The sequence below is a fragment of the Triticum aestivum genome, chromosome 5D (assembly GCF_018294505.1).
Source record: "Triticum aestivum cultivar Chinese Spring chromosome 5D, IWGSC CS RefSeq v2.1, whole genome shotgun sequence".
Taxonomy (NCBI): domain Eukaryota; kingdom Viridiplantae; phylum Streptophyta; class Magnoliopsida; order Poales; family Poaceae; genus Triticum; species Triticum aestivum.
The window spans coordinates 342,643,941-342,659,930 of record NC_057808.1 but is presented as its reverse complement, the minus strand read 5'-3'; the positions used below and the strand labels follow the sequence as shown (position 1 = coordinate 342,659,930).

General features: G+C 50.6%; 1 long non-coding RNA gene across 1 annotated transcript in view; it reads left to right on the top strand.

Annotated features, from left to right (window-relative positions):
- Window positions 1–4,851, top strand: part of LOC123124861 (uncharacterized) — a 28,421-nt gene extending 23,570 nt beyond the window's left edge. The window contains exon 3 of the long non-coding RNA XR_006461237.1: window positions 3,727–4,851. This is a non-coding gene — a long non-coding RNA (uncharacterized lncRNA). The remainder of the gene's footprint in view (window positions 1–3,726) is intronic.
- Window positions 4,852–15,990: the final 11,139 nt, after the last annotated feature.

Below are 15,990 nucleotides of genomic sequence, written 5' to 3'. Positions count from 1 at the left end.
CTTGTCGCTAAGGGTTATCGACAAGTTCAAGGGGTTGACTACGATGAGACTTTCTCACCCGTAGCGAAGCTGAAGTCCGTCCGAATCATGTTAGCAATTGCCGCATACTATGATTATGAGATATGGCAGATGGACGTCAAAACGGCATTCCTTAATGGCTTCCTTAAGGAAGAGTTGTATATGATGCAGCCGGAAGGTTTTGTCGATCCTAAGAATGCTAACAAAGTATGCAAGCTCCAACGCTCAATCTCTGGGCTGGTGCAAGCATCTCGGAGTTGGAACATTCGCTTTGATGAGATGATCAAAGCGTTTGGGTTCACACAGACTTATGGAGAAGCCTGTGTTTACAAGAAAGTGAGTGGGAGCTCTGTAGCATTTCTCATATTATATGTGGATGACATATTATTGATGGGAAATGATATAGAATTCTTGGAAAGTATAAAGGCCTATTTGAATAAGTGTTTTTCAATGAAGGACCTTGGAGAAGCTGCTTATATATTAGGCATCAAGATCTATAGAGATAGATCAAGACGCCTCATTGGTCTTTCACAGAGTACATACCTTGACAAGATATTGAAGAAGTTCAGTATGGATCAGTCCAAGAAGGGGTTCTTGCCTGTATTGCAAGGTGTGCAATTGAGCAAGGCTCAATGCCCGACCACGGCAAAAGATATAGAAAAGATGAGTGTCATCCCCTATGCCTCGGCCATAGGGTCTATTATGTATGCCATGCTGTGTACCAGACCTGATGTGAACCTTGCCGTAAGTTTGGTAGGAAGGTACCAAAGTAATCCTGGCATGGAACACTGGACAGCGGTCAAGAATATCCTGAAGTACCTGAAGAGGACTAAGGATATGTTTCTCGTTTATGGAGGTGACGAAGAGCTCGTCGTAAAGGGTTACGTCGACGCTAGCTTCGACACAGATCTGGATGACTCGAAGTCACAAACCGGATACGTGTATATTTTGAATGGAGGAGCAGTAAGCTGGTGCAGTTGCAAGCAAAGCGTCGTGGCGGGATCTACATGTGAAGCGGAGTACATGGCAGCCTCGGAGGCAGCACAGGAAGCAGTCTGGATGAAGGAGTTCATTACCGACCTAGGGGTGATTCCCAATGCGTCGGGCCCGATGACTCTCTTCTGTGACAACACTGGAGCTATTGCCCTTGCGAAGGAGCCCAGGTTTCACAGGAAGACCAGGCATATCAAGCGTCGCTTCAACTCCATTCGTGAAAGTGTTCAAAATGGAGACATAGATATTTGTAAAGTACATACGGACCTGAATGTAGCAGTTCCGTTGACTAAACCTCTCCCTAGGGCAAAACATGATCAACACCAGGACGCAATGGGTGTTCGATTCATCACTATGTAACTAGATTATTGACTCTAGTGCAAGTGGGAGACTGTTGGAAATATGCCCTAGAGGCAATAATAAATGGTTATTATTATATTTCTTTGTTCATGATAATAGCCTATTATTCATGCTATAATTGTTTTGTCCGGAAATCGTAATACATGTGTGAATACATAGACCACAACGTGTCCCTAGTAAGCCTCTAGTTGACTAGCTCGTTGATCAACAGATAGTCATGGTTTCCTGACTATGGACATTGGATGTCATTGATAACGGGGTCACATCATTAGGAGAATGATGTGATGGACAAGACCCAATCCTAAGCATAGCATAAAAGATCGTGTAGTTTCGTTTGCTAGAGCTTTTCCAATGTCAAGTATCTTTTCCTTAGACCATGAGATCGTGCAACTCCCGGATACCGTAGGAGTGCTTTGGGTGTGCCAAACGTCACAACGTAACTGGGTGACTATAAAGGTGCACTACGGGTATCTCCGAAAGTGTCTGTTGGGTTGGCACGGATCGAGACTGGGATTTGTCACTCCGTGTGACGGAGAGGTATCTCTGGGCCCACTCGGTAATGCATCATCATAATGAGCTCAATGTGACTAAGGCGTTAGTCACGGGATCATGCATTGCGGTACGAGTAAAGAGACTTGCCGGTAACGAGATTGAACAAGGTATTGGGATACCGACGATCGAATCTCGGGCAAGTAACATACCGATTGACAAAGGGAATTGCATACGGATTGATTGAATCCTCGACACCGTGGTTCATCCGATGAGATCATCGTGGAACATGTGGGAGCCAACATGGGTATCCAGATCCCGCTGTTTGTTATTGACCGGAGAGGCGTCTCGGTCATGTCTGCATGTCTCCCGAACCCGTAGGGTCTACACACTTAAGGTTCGGTGACGCTAGGGTTGTAGAGATATATGTATGCGGAAACCCGAAAGTTGTTCGGAGTCCCGGATGAGATCCCGGACGTCATGAGAGGTTCCAGAATAGTCCGGAGGTGAAGAATTATATATAGGAAGTCAAGTTTCGGCCACCGGGAAAGTTTCGGGGGTTACCGGTATTGTACCGGGACCACCGGAAGGGTCCCGGGGGTCCACCGGGTGGGGCCACCTATCCCGGAGGGCCCCGTGGGCTGAAAGTGGAAGGGAACCAGCCCTTAGTGGGCTGGGGCGCCCCCTTGGGCCTCCCCCATGCGCCTAGGGTTGGGAACCCTAGGGGGGAGCTTCCCCCTTGCCTTGGGGGGCAAGGCACCCTTTTCCCCCCCTTTGGCCGCCGCCCCCCTTTGGAGATCCCATCTCCCTGGGCCGGCCCCCCCCCAGGGGGCCTATATAAAGGGGGGAGGGCAGCAACACACAGCCTTGGGCGCCTCCCTCCTCCCCTGCAACACCTCTCTCTCTCGCAGAAGCTCGGCGCAGCCCTGCCGGAGACCCGCTACATCCACCACCACGCCGTCGTGCTGCTGGATCTCCATCAACCTCTCCTTCCCCCTTGCTGGATCAAGAAGGAGGAGACGTCGCTGCACCGTACGTGTGTTGAACGCGGAGGTGCCGTCCGTTCGGCACTCGGTCATCGGTGATTTGGATCACGGCGAGTACGACTCCGTCATCCACGTTCATTGGAACGCTTCCGCTCGCGATCTACAAGGGTATGTAGATGCACTCCTTTCCCCTCGTTGCTAGTATACTCCATAGATGCATCTTGGTGAGCGTAGGAAAATTTTAAATTATGCTACGATTCCCAACAAACCCAACAGACACTTTCGGAGATACCTGTAGTGCACCTTTATAGCCACCCAGTTACCTTGTGACGTTTGGTACACCCAAAGCATTCCTACGTTATTCGGGAGTTGCACAATCTCATGGTCTAAGGAAATGATACTTGACATTAGAAAAGCTCTTAGCAAACGAACTACACGATCTTGTGCTAGGCTTAGGATTGGGTCTTGTCCATCACATCATTCTCCTAATGATGTGATCCCGTTATCAACGACATCCAATGTCCATGGTCAGGAAACCGTAACCATCTATTGATCAACGAGCTAGTCAACTAGAGGCTTACTAAGGACATGGGGTTGTCTATGTGTCCACACATGTATCTGAGTTTCCTATTAATACAATTCTAGCATGGATAATAAACGATTATCATGAACAAGGAAATATAATAATAACCAATTTATTATTGCCTTTAGGGCATATTTCCAACAGAGTTCTGGTTGCCGCGTGCACGACTTTAATCTGCCCCATCGCGTGCTCCATGGCTGTTATATCATCCGCCATGGATTATTTAACATGTAGCTGCCTTATTTATGGGCTGTAGAGTTGCTAACATTTCCTTTTGTTTTGCCTGTGGCCAGGAAGACGACATGTACTTTACTGGCCGGTGATGGTGAATTCACATCTTTGCATCGAAGACAGTCTTGATATTTTGAAGGAGTTGCATTGAGGACAATCCCCACAGCCACAGGTCAGTTACTCTTTCCAGAAAGAAATTGACAAGCTTACGAGTTTTGAGCAGCAGAGCTGCTATGTATGGCAGGCTCTTGTACCTTCTCGACTGATTACTTGAGTTGAATGCTTACAAATTCTTAGGTTGAGCTATTTAAGTTAATAAAGCCAAACCGGCCGTCAGTGATGATCTGTCATCTAGTGTTATCTTTTGTTGTCTACAAAAATAACAATTTAATTACCAGTATGTGCCAGTGATGATCTGTCATCTAGTGTTCATGGAAACATATCATTATCTTTGTGTCATATAAACACTGACTGCCAAATGTTACAGCACCATTCCGAGTTCTTCCTCAAGACGCCCACCCTCGACGGCGTTCTCGCAACAAGAGTTCTCGCGTGTGTTTCAGTTTGCCTCTGGCATTCTCGCGACAATCTGTACTAGCTGCCATCTGTATTGATTTCAGTTTAAAAAAAAAAGACGATCTGTATTGATTTTGATTCGTTTCCTTTTCTGGCGGATGCACGACCTGTTTCATATGTATGTATAGGTACACTTACTATGTTTTCAAAGTTGGCTGGCACAGAGCAAAGTCATCAACCAATGCCATCTTCCAGTCATTCTTTGTTTATCTGAATCACTCACTGTAATTTGTAGTACTTGGAAATTTACTTGTGGCAGTCTGAAGCTTTATTTTAGTAATATACTTGGAGAATTCCAAATTGATTTTGAGAGCAGACCATGTTGATAAACTATGCATCCTGAATGGCAGGGAACTATGCATCCTGAATGCCATAGACTCTTGGCTCCATGAAATGACCCATGTCTATGATTCAAGGTATCTTAGATCTTCGATGTCGGATGCAAATAATTGCTCAATTTCACTTCTCTGCAATGTTCAATCTCACATATTTCTATCATTCTTTGCAAGGATAAAGTAAAGAAAAAGAAGAAAAGATTACTAGAAGATTAGTTTTAGAATTTTCTTTTATTTCCTTGTAATTTTTCTTTTATTGGATACTTGTAAAGACATTGTAATATTCTTACTATAATAAAAATTATGATTCTATTTCATTTTTTGTTTTTAAATAATTTTTCCTTATAGGTTGTTTTCTGTAAATTTGGATTTTTTTTGTTTTCCAAATACATTACTAGTGGCGCATTTCAGCCCTTATTAGTGGCGCACCTTCCTTTATTACTAGTGGCGCACCTATAAGGCTATTAGTGGCGCACCTAGAGGGAATACTAGTGGAGCACCTAAGGGTTAGTAGTGGCGCACCAGAGGTGCGCCATTAGTATCTGGTATACTAATGGCGCACCGGGGGTGCGCCATTAGTATTTAATACTAGTGGCGTGGTGCTAGTGGCGCACCAGTAGTGCGCCATTAGTAGGCAAAACTGGTGCGCCACTAGTAGGCCTTTTCCTAGTAGTGAGACGTTTGGGCATGACCCCATACATCAGAAAACACAAGCTCAAGAGGATGTTTCACAACACGACTAGACTCTAAAAAAGGAAGTTGGTGACTCTTGCCTTGCTGACAGGCATCACAGATAGTTTCAGCAGTTTTATTGGACATAACTGGTAGTTCATGACGATGCAGCACATGACAAACTATAGGAGGAGCAGGATGACCAAGGCGCGCATGCCAGTGCGTAGGCGACACACGAACACCACTGAACGCCTGAGGAGAAAACTGCTAGGAGGTGCGGGCAGTGCGTCAAGTGCATACAGGCCATGGCGAAGACGACCGCTAATCAGAACCGCCCTCGTGTCCCGATCCTTGATAAAGAAACGAAAAGGGTGAAACTCAGCAAGGACATTATTATCAGGAGTAAGTTGAGGAATAGACAACAAACTAGGTGTGGCAGAGGGAACTCGAAGAACATTAGAAAGATGCAGTTTTCCAAAATTGTGTGTAAGAAGTGAGGCCTGACCAACATGAGAGATGCGCATACCTGCTTCATTGGCGGTGTGCACCTGATCATGACCACGATATGGTTCCTGAGTGGAGAGCTTGCCCATCTCGCTGGTGAGATGGTTTGTAGCTCCTGTGTCCATATACCATGTAGGATCAATGGAATAGGACGAAATGCGCTCGTGCTCATGACTCGTCACCGCAGCAGCAGCCTGCTTATCATTCCCTTTGCCATTGTTGCCCAGGCCAAGGAAATCTTGCTTGAAGCATCTGTGGCAGCGGGATGCAATGTGACGCTCAATGCCACACAGCTGGCAGGCCTGCTGAGCGCCGCAGCAGGGACAACAAGCAAGAGGGCGGCTCCCGCCAGTGATGGTCGGCGCATTGCCCCGCGAGGCCTGCTGTGATGAGGGCGCCGGTTTGCCACCTGGTGGTAACGGCTTCTGAGGTTTACCGCCAGTCGCGGCGTTGGCGGAGACGAAGCTCGGGGAGACACGGCGCGCCTTGATGCGCTGTTCAAGGCCGAGGAGTCGTGCATAAAGCTCACGAGGTGGGAGCGGATCATCACGGCCATGGACGTTCTCAATGAGATTGTCATAGTCATCATCAAGCCCGTTAAGCACATAGGTGGTGAAGTCCTCATCCTGAAGAGGCTGACCAACGGAGGCCAATGTGTCGGCGAGACCGGTCATCTTGTTGAAGTAGTCTGTGATGCTGAGGTCACCAAGCTTGGTCTCACCCAGCTCGGTGCGTATAGAATGAGCACGCGCCTGAGACTGGGAGACGAAGCTAGTGTGAAGCGCCGCCCACGCCTCCCGGGACGTAGCGGCGAAGATGACCATCGACGAAACGTTCGGAGTGAGTGAAGACTGGATGGCGGAGAGGATGGCCTGATCCTGGGCCACCCATGTGTGGTACGCCTGATGATGAGGAGGCGGACACGGGATGGATCCGTCAACATAGCCCTCCAAGTAGCGGCTCCGCAGAAGAGGCAACACCTGAGCACGCCAGGACAAGTAGTTGTCCGGCGCGAGCTTCACTGGCAGCAGGTGCGAGAAGTAAAACGGCGACGACACCGCGGCCTGATCAGCGTGAGCGTGCGTCGTAGGTGCGTAGATACCCATCGACGGAGTCGTCTCTGGATGAGCAGCGATCGCCGAGTATGGTGGGTAGAAGCCAGGAGGGCCAGCAGCTAGGGCGCCATAGTTCGACGCGACAGGGGCCCCATACGGCGAAGTGGCCGCGGCCCCATAGGGTTGCTGCGGCGGAGTGGCCGCGGCCCCATATGGTTGCTGCGGCGAAGTGGCCGCGTCCCCATACGGTGCTGGGTAGGGTTGATGCGGCGCGCCGCATAGGGTTGCGGTGGCGGCGCCGAGTAGGGTTGCCGCGGAGGCGCCATGTAGGGTTGCGGCGGCGACACACCGTAGGGTTGCCGCGGAGGCGCCGTGTAGGGTTGATGAGGGGGCGGCACACCGTAGGGCGCCACCGGCCAGGAAGATGACGGCGGCGGCAGTGCACCATGGGCCGACGGAGGTGCGCAGTATGAGGTAGGGCCGGCGCCGTGGTTCGGCGCAGGAGGAGCGCCATAGGGCCGTGGCGCCGCGATCTCGGTCGAGGAAGTAGGATCGCCCGGGGCGCCCGATCCAACCGGGGACCCTGGCGGCGGCAGGGCACCATAGGCCACCGCGAGGGGCCGAGAGGCGAGGAACGACGACGTAGGGGCAAGGGCCGGCGCAACGGCGGCGACGGCGACAGAGATCGGCGCGACGGCGGCGTCGGCGGGGGCAGCGGAAGACATCGTAACCTAAACTGATACCATGTTGAATTCATGCTCCAGCCAACTCATCCAAAAGTCCGAACTAATTAAGCGAGGTGGGGAATATATTTCAACAAATTATAGATGTTCATTATAGTTTAACAGCATGCTTGATAATTTTCATATGAAACCCAATAGCATGGAGTACGTTGTAGGTTTCGAGGAGTGACGATGAAAGGGGTACACGCGGTAGAATGTAAGTGCAAAAACGTCTACTCAATCCGTCCCTTACATGTGTTGTGGCAATGTTGTATACTCCAAGACTGGGAAGTACGGTATATACGCTATAGACTGCCAATGGAGTAATATCCAAGACACGGCAGCAATGCCCGACAGACGCCCCTCTCCATCACTCGAGCCGGAAAACTAAAACGGCCATGCCGACATGGCCACCCCGGAGCCAGCCGCCCACAGAATCCAAACGACCGTAGAAAGATAACAAGGCGTCATCAAAGATGGAGACGTACCCCATTCCGGTATCCAGCCAACAGGTCGCCGCCCCTGTATGGGCTTCACGTCGCCGCTCGTGCCCCGGCCGGTGCAGCGCACCGTGTGTGACCAACACGGTAAACCCCGAGGAAACAGGGAGCTTTCGTCCTGCCCGGCAAATAATTGAGCGAGTTCACAGCGACCGCTCGTCCCTGCGACGGCGCAACGCCCGCACGTCGCCGTTCGGAGCCTTGGAGAAGAGGAGGACGCGCATGCATTATTGGCCTCAGGACACTCATTATTTTTGGTCCCGGGTCGGTTGCGGCACGTAGGTTTCTCCGATTGCCACGGTTGGTGCGGGAAACCACGCGCCACGTTACAGTGGTGACCGGAAGCACGCACTGCTGGCCGGCTGGACCCCTATCTATCCAGTACGTGTCGCCGTCGCGCCACCTGCCGCCCGGCCGGCGCCTGGTTCTTCCGTCCGGTTGGTGTACCGATGCCATGGCCCACTCCATGATCCTCCTGTCCCTGGATTTGGTCTGTGTGGTGCGTGTGAGCTAGTACATGGGCTGTGTGGTGCGTGGGCGCACACGCCGTATCACGCAAGCCCATGGTTGCGTCGGCCCATCGGTTATCTGGCTACAGTGGTGCGATTCGGATGCATCGCAGTTCGCGACTGCAATCTTCCTGTGATTTTGCCGTTTCGCCCCCACGAGGAATCTGGATCTTTGCCAGCGCAACGGATGTCGCTCGGCTGAAAGCAACTGATGGCCGCATTATTAGCTTCGGAAGGACAATGGTTGTTGCATTATTGCAACTGATTGTACCATTGGTCGGCTTCTAACTTCGGATTCAAGAGAAGAAAAATGCTCTAGTAGTTTGAGCTGTGTCCCGTTGAATGTTCACAATCTCCTGAGTGGATGCATAAAGGAATGCTCCTTTATCTGAAAAAAAGGAGTAAATGATTGATTGCAAGACTTATTTGCAGTGAGCTTGTGCATCCTCAGGTTGATGGGCAAGAATCTAGGTAGTTTCGTATGGTCAGCAATTCCACTTCTCTTTTCCTTTTGATCTGGTATGCTGTAGCGAACTAGTAACGGTTCTACTGATTATCCTTGGATGCTGCAGCATTTGGACTACAAGGCATGCAGAAATCTTTAAATTCATCAGACCAAACCTGTTCAAATGCAAACAGGACTCTAAACAGGAATAGGAGCTGATGCTCTCTCTCAAAACAACCATCAACGGGGGCAATGTAGGTAACAAGATAGGTGCTCCAACAACGACGCTTCCAGAAAGGAAACAACGCTTGAGCGTCGCTGTCTCTGGGCCTAACCGGTAAGATAAGACCAAATCATGAGTTTTCACCATAAAAAAGAGCATAAGTAAACTTCATGCAATAATACCCCCAACCATCATTTTAAAAAACCGAGACGGTGAGGCTGTCAGTTCAGGTTGTTACTGGCCAGACCGCCGATTCATCGATTCATTTGCCACAAATCCTAGAATATTTAAGGTGAATTTTCAAAATTTTGACCTCACATCAAATGAATACACATAATATTGGATGTAAATCATTGATAAATCACAAAGTGTTACTGGCCTAGTTGGTTATTAGACCTTTAGCATGCCTTTGCCTCCAGGTTAGGTATTTGATTCCTTGTTAATACATTTTTTTGAATATTTTTCTGGTTTTAACTAAAAGACCGGTACACCTTAAAAAGACCGGCCAAGGCATCGATTCCTACTTTTCCACTCGGACCACCGGTCTGGCCCGGTATTTAAAACTATGCCCCAACAAGGAAATGTCGTGTCGTTTACGTCATTGCCAGGGTCAACTAATGAGACCTTGGTGGACGACAACAGCGGGAGTCATTGCACCTCCCCATTGCACCTAGGACGGAATTCGGCAACAACGAGGTGGGCGGGGAGGAGAGGAGGCAGGGGCGGCTAGGGGTTCGCCGACCACCCTCAGGGACGAATTAGGCATCCTTATTAGGGTGGTCGACTCCCTCCATGTCATTGTTCGCTTCGTTTTCTCTTTTCTCCAAAATAGTATCGAAGTGCACTCCCTAATTTTCTACACGTTGCAGACTTTGCGTGCAAACTTAAATTCGACATAATGTGGTCTCTATATTTATGAAATGCGCTTCAATTTACTGAATATGCTAGGCCCATATTTTCCGACCACTTCTCTTTTCCTTTTGATCCTGGTAGCATGCAGCGAACTAATTGTTTTATAATGAGCTTTTTTGAAAGAGAGCACAGATGTAGACGCTCACGTACGTACGTGCACTCGTCACTATGAACTTATACTTGCACATTCTTTTTTTTTTGCGGGAATTATACTTGCACATTCTATCCCTATGTGTACCTTTAAAAAGACTGAGCCGGTAGTCTTGATATTGACGAAGTCACCACTAAGGTCACGATCATTTTCACAGATACGTAACCTTATCATCTCATGTTCAACTTCCTTTTTCTCCGGCGAAAAGAAACCTTCATCGATCGTGATACTTCCGCGTGACACGAACCAAACAAGGCTATTTCACAATTCTTCAACAGCTCGACACATCTGCTATGGTTGCTTCACGGCCACAAAACCATAGGACAATCCCAGACGTGAAGCAACAAGGACATCACCTCCTCCCATGGCATAAGGCCAAGTCCACCGCGCGACTCCCTTCTGTCCGGCCTCGTTCATTTGGGGTAAAACAGACAAATAGGTCAGCCCAGCGCGCGCCGGCCCGGACCCATCTGGTCTGTTTTGTGTCGGGCCGACCCATTTCGATCGCAAACTTGCACCGAGTTTGGGTCGCCGTGGACACCGAATGGACGCGCCGCTCGTCCGCGTCAGGCTGCATGGGGGCGTCCACCTCCCTCCCTCCCGCCAATATCAATGCGCACGGCGGCCGGCCCCACCTGTCATCGGCCCAGGGGAAGGTCGCCGTCCTTCTTAAATGGGGAACCCGTGGACCGGTCGTCGTCCACACTGCCCCACTCCATCCCGCGGCCTCCTCGAAACCCGACAGCGCGAAAACCCTATGCCCTCCCCCGTCCTCGAGCTCGGCGGCCGGCCACCTCACAGCCATGGGCTTCTGGAACCCAGGCCGCAAGGGGAAGCACGATCGCGAGACCGGCTCCTCGTCGGGACGCCGCGCCGGCTCCGTGAAGAAGGAGGAGCCCGCATCACCACCACGCCGGGCCCCCGCGCCGCCCGCGTTCTTCATCGCCCCCACGTCCGCCGGCGAGCGCGACAGGCACTACATTCGCGCGGATGTGTGCCGCCGTTATTGGGAGACGAGGACGCCGCTCCCCTGGAGCGACGTCCACCTCCCCAACAACTGGCACTTGTCCGTCGACCGTGTGCCGATCCCGCCGGTCCCGGCGAGCGTCCGTGCGCGCCGTGAGGAGATCGAGCGCCGCCGCCGCCTCCTCCCCGACGACCTGTACTACGACGACAGGTACGCCCCGGACTCTGTCCCCTGGGACACCTGGCTCAGGGACGAGCACGACGTGTGGCGCGCCTCCTTCTTCGCCGGCACGGCGTCTGGGCCGCGGCGGCCACGTCGGGAGCGCGCAGCGCCTGCTCCCCAGGAGCGCGGGCGTAGGCGGGTGCGCGGCCTCACGCCGTCGCCTTCGCCATCTCCATCGCCACCACCACCTCCTCGCATGACAGCGGAGGAGGAGGCCCGTCTCATGGCGCGTGTCATGAAGGACTCCATGCACACGCACGATGAGCGGCAATGGGAGGGCCTCGAGGAGATGATGGCCCGCTCCACCGCCGGCGATGTCTCCATCCCCGAGCTGGAGATGGTGGCCGCGGAGGAGGCGATGAAGGAGGAGCCGGTGGCCGCATTCCACCCGAGCGTGGTGGGCCAGGGGTGGGGCTGGTCGTGCACTGCTTCGGAGATGGCCGACACCGTGGGCGTGAACTGGTGCGTCACTCCGCCGCGGTCACCGGAGCGGGAGGCGTCGCTACGGGAGGAGGTGGTGCAGGCACCTCCCGCCGTCCAGCCCGCCCCCGTCTACCACGCACCGCCGGCCCACCTCTGGATGCCGCCGGCCTACGTCGATCTCGTCAGCGACGACGACGACACCGGCGGCCACTGAAGACGGCGACGGCATCCACGGGCACGGCAGGAGTGCGCGGGCGGCGGCCATTTTTATTTTGTTTTTTATGTTTAATTAATGGCACTGGGACGTTAAGTGAACCGTGAAACTGGGCCGCTTTGTGGCCATGACCCTAACTTAAGTTTTAAGTTTTTTTAAGTGCGTTTATTTACTTTTTAAATCATTTTATTTAAGTTTTTATTTTTTTTAATCACGTCCAACACGGACAAGATTTGGAGTGCGGCCGCGCGCTGGGCGCACCCATGACCCAACGGACAGACACGGACATGGGCGAACCCATTACCGCACCAAAGGAACAAAATCCGGTCAAACCGGACGTTCGTTTGGGGTAGTGCGATGAAGTTGGCCTAAACCATGTGGGTTTCATTTTCCACGGAATCAAGCAATGAAGCAAAGGTCATGACATAATGCCGAGGCATGTGATTCTTTTTCACCGTGACTAGCGCCTATCGAGCATGTGAAACATCTGAAGTTGCTTCCTCTCCATTACTTGCAAATTCTCGCCTCTCGACTCATCAACATCCGAAGTTACTTTCCTTGTAGCATGACGCGACGAGTAGCTATGCTGGCTGGCGGCCGGACGCGCCCCCGGTCACAGTCGCGTCACGAGGTGCTGGGCCGGAGATGGCGAGGTTCTGCAACACTTGTCCATGGCCCATTGACACGCTGCTGCAGAAAAAAAGCCAACGCTGGTCGCCATCTACCCTGCCGCATCAGGCCAAACAACCGCCATAATGCTAGTTAATTAATCAAGAAACAGTGAGCCAGCACACATACTCTCGCTGTGATGATGCCGACTGCCACCTTGCATAATTGGAGGCTGCGTTGAAGTGCCCTAAATTAGATCCGGGTACATGCATGCATGAGCCTTCCATGGGCATGAGGTGAGCTCGGAAGAGTGAAGCCTGAGCACTCTCTGCTAATGGCGACGTACTGAGCGATCGACCAACCGCGTCCCGTTAAAGGTTTTGCCGACCGTCGCATCGGATGTAGCTCGCCGACTGCGGTGTCGACGGGCGATTCGCGGCGTAGACAAGACAGTTAGGACGTCAGCGTTGGCCGATTCTACCAGTCAATAATTCGAAGGTGAGAAGAGCGGAATTCTCTCTGCCGCTGGCGCCTGTTTCCATCGCCGGTTGCATCTCGAACACCACTGCTGGCAGCCTGGCGTAGAAGGTAGAACGCCGCTGGTTGATTTGCACCCCGCACTTTTCTCGCCGGCTTCAATTGGTTTACTCGCTACGCCATCGGCAGTGCCGTGCTGGGCGATCGGGTTAATGCTTGACGGGGACAGCCGCAGAAGATTATGTACAGTTTGTAAGACTTAAGTATATGTGGATGTACCCTTAAAAAAAAGTATGTGTGGATGTTGCCTGATGGTTTTATTAATTTAAAGCCGGACGTCTCCAGCGTCTATGTTTTAAAAAAAAAGATTATGTACAGCTTACATGGAAAATCTGCATGGTACGGGCATCTCGGTCGCTGTCTCCTAAAAGTGACACCAAATTTGTGCGCTGATATGGGAGCCGACTATTCAACTATGTCTGCATGCATTCTGAAATAAATTTGAACAAACTAAATGATATTCATGCAAATAAGATGAAATTCACTTAAGTTCGGACGTAATCTACATAAAACAAATGTCAAAACTGAAGTAACATGTTATGATTCAAGCAAGGGACGAAACTCTCCGCTTTCTAGATGATCCTTGTAGAGTAGGGTTCAAATATGGAACATGGATTCTGACAATGCAACTGAGTTGGGTCAAATCATTCTTTCGTTAGGATGCCTCAGCTGATATTTCGTCTGTTCAACTTACAACCTAAAAAAACATCCACTATTTGTAGGGGACGATAACCTCGTATGTGTGGACGCCCTGGCCGGCCACACCAGCTTCACGTGGTAGCGCAACGGTGATGGCGGCTCCTCCCTCACGCGTTCTAGCGGCGACGACGGCAGCGCCGAACCATGATTGCGGAGCGACCGCTCCATCATGATCTCCATATGACGAACATACTCGTCATTTGTCACGGCGCCTCTGTGTATAGTCATGGCTCCTGCACAGCATGGTCCTCTTCATCGCCGAAGGAGATAGAAATCTTGAAAGGGCATTTCCCGCCTTAAGTACTTTAGAAAGAATATCATACGGAAACCAACATTCAAAGAAAACTCTGTGGAAACCACATCTGAAAATTAAAAAAAACTGAAAAAAATGTGGGATATTAAGAGGATGATATTCTATTGTCATGTGAAATTTCAAGTAAAAACACATTAGGGGATGCGAGTTATGAAAAAGACAAATTCAACAATGAATAGTGACGTTATTGTTCGACACTATTTGATGCCAATTTTTTCTTTTTCATAACTCACATTCCGTAATGTATTTGAACTTGAATTTTGCATGGCAATAGAACGCCACCCTCTTAACATCCCTTATTTTTTGAGATTTTTTCGGAACTTCAAAACATAGTTTTTGCTTGGTTTTCATTGCTTTCCATCAAATATTGATTTCCATATGATATTCTCCCAAGCACTTTGATGTTGATGACAACGTAATTTGCGGACTAACCATGTGCTTGAGCTACACATATGCATTTATATGTCACAAGATGTTAGCCACCCCTCTGGAAGGAAAAGAGCAAAGACATCATTTTCGATGCGTTTATTTCTTTGGTTGTAGGAATTCCGTATTATTAACTTAATAAGAGGAGATCCGCATCAGAAGGTACGGGTGGAATCGAATCACGTACACAAACTCATATTGCACCCACATACATACCCTTCCGTTTTAAGGGGAGAACCTCATTCCTAACTATGCAGAAAAGCTTCCAGTGGTTGTATGGGTCTGATTGTACCGCTCCTCTTTGGATGGTGCATCCAGTGACCAGCCTAGGCGGTTGTACCGGCCTCTAGGGCCGGATGTACCGCCGTCTAGGCCGGCTGTACCGCTTGGTCTCCAAGTGGTACTACCAGTCCTAATTCCATGCCAACTGCCACCCGATGGGTGATTCCCTCGGGTTAGGCAGCGGTGCATGGGTGGTGGCTGGCTGGTTATTCCGGTTGTTAAATAATGGGTACAACCGGTGCCTCCAACAGTTGTAGCGCTAGGGACCTGGCAGCTGGTACTGCGGCTGAACCGACATACCGCCCCAACCATCGCTCATGGATGATTTCCCTTGGTATTGGGTGCGGTACTCAAGCAACTGCGCAACGATTTTTTCGGCTATTTCAAAATAGCCAGAACAACCTGTGGTCAAGGCGGTCGTACCGCTCTGGCTGCCGCAACTAGGGTTTGGCCCGGAGCGGTTGTACCGCTCCTATGCTTTTTCCTGCGTAATGGTTAGAAAGGAGGAGGGACTATTTAAGGAGGTGGTTCTTCCACCTCCCACCTACCTCTTGCCTCCCTCCCTCCTCTATTAATGCCCTAAGCTCCATTTTGCTTGATCTCCTTCTCTAGGAAACCAAACTTATTGATTTGCTAGGGATTGATTTACAAATAGTTTCATGAACCACCTAGTGATGACAAAAGGCACTGGAGCGAGCTGAAGTCATGCCTCCTTTATCGTCACTCCCTCACAGAGCCAGGCAAACCATTTTTAGTAGACAAACATAAAGTTGATGTGCTAGATCCCTAAAGAACCAGCACACCAAAACAACAACCTTCATTGATGATGAGAAGTGTAGATCGAAAGAGCCGTACCTGCAAACACACGAACAAAAAAGAGGTCTATGCGAATTCAAGCGATTCCGCCGAAGATGAAGCCGGCCAAATTAAGAAGATCCACCGAAGACTAGCCTTGACCGGATCTAAGAAGACCCGCTGGAGAAACATCTACACAAGCTCTCCGCTAGCGCGTGCACTTCTAGAGAGGGGATAGG